Raw genomic sequence first — 4,618 nt, 5'->3', positions numbered from 1 at the left:
GTCGCGAGGCGGCGGCGGACACTGCGCCTGCGCGCCGCCTCTGGGAGCGAGAGCGGGAGCGCCGCGTCCCGTGCGCCACGGGCTGCTGCGGGTGTGGGGAAGGAGCTGTGTGCACGCCGCAGCTGTGTGCGCGCCTCTGCTGTGTGCGCGCCTCAGCTTTGTGCACGCCTCTGCTGTGTGCACACCGGGAGCCGATGTGCCGTGCTTTCTGTGCTGTGCTGCGGGGACGTCAAACGCATTGAGAGAAGACTGGCCAAGAATAGGAATCTTTGGATTGCACAGTGTATACAGGCTGTCATAAAGTAATTCATGTTGTAAGAGCACTAGGGAATATCTGCGCTGAGAATGCATACGTGTCAGACCCACAAAGCGTTAACCCAGAGGAGCAAGTTCATCATTCTCTGCAAGAACGAACTCAAGGCGTGCATAAAAAAGCAAAGTGAATATTGGCTATGATTATTAAGTCATAGAATCATAGAATCACAAGATTGGAAAAGACCTTGGAAAGCCTGGTCTGGTATTAAATGGGGAGATTGGTGGCCCTGCATGTGGCAGGGGGTTGGAGATTCATGATCCTTGAGGTCCCTTCCAACCCTGGCCATTGTGTGATTCTGTGACCTGCAAGATCTTCCAGTCCAGCCACCCTCCTACTGCACTGCTCCCACAAGCACTAACCCACATCTCACAGCTCCTCATCCAGGCATCTCTTGAACACTGCCAGGGACGGCGACTCCACCACCTCCCTGGGCAGCCATTCCAGTGCCTGACCACTCTGAGGGAAAAAGTTCTTCCTTATGCCTAACCTAAACCTCCTCTGGTACAAGTTATGGCCATTTCCTCAGGTCCTGATCCCCTGAAATGTAATTTGGTGATAGGGGCGAAAGGATTTTGAGGCCAAATCAAGCTGCAAGAGGGCTCTGCACCACAAGAAAACAGCCTCCTGCTATTCCATGTCTCTGTGTTTGGGCAAGCATAGTAATTAATGTGTGTTTTTAGAACTAGAAGTAGTAAATAAAGCCCAGCTCCATCATTAGTTTGTAGCCCCGTAAGAAACAACCCAAAGTCACAGATGTTGGTTATTAACTCAGAATAACAGAGGTGTGTAAGAAGTAAATGCTTATTCCTGGGGTAGGATGTGCAGCAGCACTCTCAGTAAACCGAAATGAAGGCATGGAATATACACAGAGGTGGACAAGTATTTCTACATTAGCAGTTTGGCTCAGATTCAGCTTGAATATTTAGTGCCAATCCCAGGACACTGCTACATGCTATGCACCGTTCCAAACCAGAGTGAAGAGAAAGTCCTATTCCAACAAACTGCACTCCTGAAAGCTAGGTGCTGAGCCAGCTCATAGCAAGGATAAGCTGGGGCTTCACAGGTATCAGCAGACCTCAGGCAAGATAGAAACCCACAACTGGATTGACAAACATTAAAGACAGGAGTGACTGCTGTGATCAATGTCAGACACACCGTACAACACAAGATTGTACGTTTTATCACTATCAAATACTGCTGTTACATTGTTTAAAACCAAGAACTTGATATTCTTTTTCTGATGTGGCAAATAATGAGTCTGTCCTGGTTTTTCAAAGAGTCTGTTAAAAGACCTCAGAGTAAAGATGATGTGTTCGTCAGGGAGTAACTACAAAGTTTCTATTGAAATAGACAGTGGTAGTCTTCCAAGTTCAAAAATAAGAACAAGCAGCAATGGCATTAGCAACCCAGCTGTCTGCAGGCAGAGGATTTTTTGCTAGATCCAAAAGGTCAGGAATGTGTTGGTTGAAGAAAAGCTGCACCGAGGGCATATGGATCTAAGAAGTCACCTTAAGAGTAGTGTGTACTTGCCTGAAATTAAAGCAGTCAAGAAAATGAGTAAAACCAGGGTTTTCCAGCAGTTTTTCTGTCCCATTTACAGCCAAGATCCAAAGGAAAGAGGTCAGAATCCCTGCTTTAATAATAATAACAACTACTAAGTTAAAAAACAATCTTGCACGAGCTTCTATAGGGCTTTTCAACACCACAGCTCAGTGACCAGCTGGGAAGATGACCAAAGAGGAAGGGAACAGAAGTTCAGGATTTATGCAGCCGTCAGACAGATTTTTGATTTCGGGGTCCTGCTGTATTTTGGAAAGGGTGACCATCCCAAACTGGCTAGCAGATGTAAGAGCTAAACAAGGATAAAGGGGCATTTTGTCCAAATTGAGAGAAGAGCTGAGATTTTTCTGGCATTCACAGAAAACAAGAACTCTGAGCCTAAAGTAACAACAGCTGATTTTGGATTTGCGGTACCGTGTTTGCCAGAGGAGAGCAGAGAACTTGTATTCCTTTGTTTGGCAACACCATTAAAAAAGGAAACTGCTTCAGTGAGGAGATTGACAGCTGCGAGTTCTATCAGTGCTGTTCTGCATCTAATATGTATGTTGGAAATCTGCTTTGTGACATTTTTCAAAGACATGTAAACATTTATTTTTTACAACTGCCACAATATACTGTCTGCACATACAGCTCATTTGAATACCATGCGAACAATAACCAAAAAAGATCCTGGTGCCGAATTAGAACAACTATTAGGCCATGCATGTTCACATACCTGGAGAGAGGAGACCGCAGTTCTATCCAGTCACTTAGTTTCAGATTTGTGAAGCACTGGGAGAGCAGTTGTCCACCACAGGAGAAAACTTGTGTCGAATAATAAATGCTGGGGAACACGTCCTGCAAATTCAGTCTGTGCAAATTCCTTTTAACACATCACCCAGGTGAAGTTAATGAATTGTGGGTGACTGGTTTGGGCACAACAACAGGCACAATCCATAGCAATAGCAGGTGGTTTTGTAGTGAGATCATTGGTTCCTTAAAATTATTGGGGAATATTTATTGTCAAGTTCCTGCTGTGGTTTATAGAAATAGGATGTCCCTAGACATGGCACTGTACATATGAACGCTGAGAAGGTAAAAATTCCTAGAGAGAGATCTTGAGGTTAGAGTAGTAAGCATCCGGAATGCCCTTGGAACATATGACCAGCCTGGAATGACATATGAGAATGGTTTTGAAAGCAGGAGAAAATGGTCACAAAGGGAAAGTCTGCCATTCATTGACAAATGTGAGATGAGGTAAAAACAATGGAATATCTTCAGTTCATTCCAATTGCTTTGGGGCAAAATGCAATGTTAGTCTTTCTTAGAAGCTGCGGGGGGATTTGCCACTGTTTCTTTCTTACATAGTTACTGCGATTCAGTATTTATTACTGTTTGCTTTGGTTTGTTTATTCATTAATAAGATCAGCTCTGAAAACAAGCAGCCTTATGTTAGCCTGTGACTATTACAATCAATGCAGTCTCATCTGCTCTTCATGATGTCTACAATGCGATGACACAGATAGAAACATCAAACAAGCAAGCAAGTTTGCCACTGGTCCCCTACTTTTCTGAAATACACCCATTGCTGCACAGGCTTTCAGAAGCAGTATACGTGGTGACTTTTTAAATATTTTTTTTATTATCATTTCTCTTTTCAAGTGATTTACTAAATTAATTAGTTTCCTGTAAGGAAGCATGCTTTAAAATACACCATTTTCACAGCAGAAGGATCTCCTGACACAGGGAGCTCCTTCATCACCTCGTGTTTTATATAACATTTATGATGAGCCATCCACTGAGAGCTAAACAGTTATTCTGTGCAAGTGCTGTATCAAAATCAAAAGCTTTAAACTATAGCCTATGAACTCCATCAAACTCAGAGATCTGTACTAATGGCCTAAGTTCTGGAGTGTTAGTTTTAGTAGTTTCTAACCTAATCTGTCTAGTTCTTCCCAAATGCAGCCATGGGCAGAATTTTGACAGCAACTGGAAAACAAAACAATATCCCTATTCTAACCTTATTCAGATTCATATTCCACTGAAAAAATGCTGTAAGTCAAAAGATCAGCACTCGAGCTCAGACTGTAAGTGACCAAATAATGCAGTGACCCATGACCACAGTCTGAGTGATCAGTTGGGCAGCTGTGCTGAGCGGCAGGGACAGACCTTGTGGCAGCCTGTCAGCTCTCGTGAAGAGAAGGCACTTGTTTGTTGTCCAAGACCAAGGAATTTGGTATGTTGAAAGCACCGGCTTCAAATATTTTGAGCTGATTTTCAGAGACGTGTAAAACACACATGAACTTTTTACTTGCCTATTTTTCCTTCCTCTTTTTGAACTACTATTCTCAGTATATTTTCTAAATAAATGCCTGATCTGTCCTCTTTTGGACCCTCTACTCCTTTTCCTAGATTTCCGTAAATAATAGTTTTGGGTTTTTTTCCCCCGGTAGGAAGTAGAATCTACTTCTTGTACTCAAAGTCTCCTAAGGCAGATGGGTTGATGGAGAAGAAAGATGCAGCATAGAAGTAAAACCACAGCAGCTGAAAATGCAAGCAACATCACACAGCACACCTCCCTCTTCACCCTTCTCCCAGGAGAGGAAAGGTAAAGGCTGTTTGCACTGGTATATGAAATAGTGCGAGTGTTCGGGGGCTCATTCAACACTGAGCACACTCCACTGGCTGAACAGGTGGGCAAGTAGTGCCCCAAGGCCAGGTGCCCCATCCCTGGCACACACGTCTGCTGCCAGGGACCTCTCA

This window comes from Lagopus leucura, unplaced genomic scaffold (assembly GCF_019238085.1).
Source record: "Lagopus leucura isolate 7727_CA_CO unplaced genomic scaffold, USGS_WTPT01 Super-Scaffold_100021, whole genome shotgun sequence".
Taxonomy (NCBI): Eukaryota; Metazoa; Chordata; class Aves; order Galliformes; family Phasianidae; genus Lagopus; species Lagopus leucura.
This window is presented reverse-complemented; position numbering follows the sequence as displayed.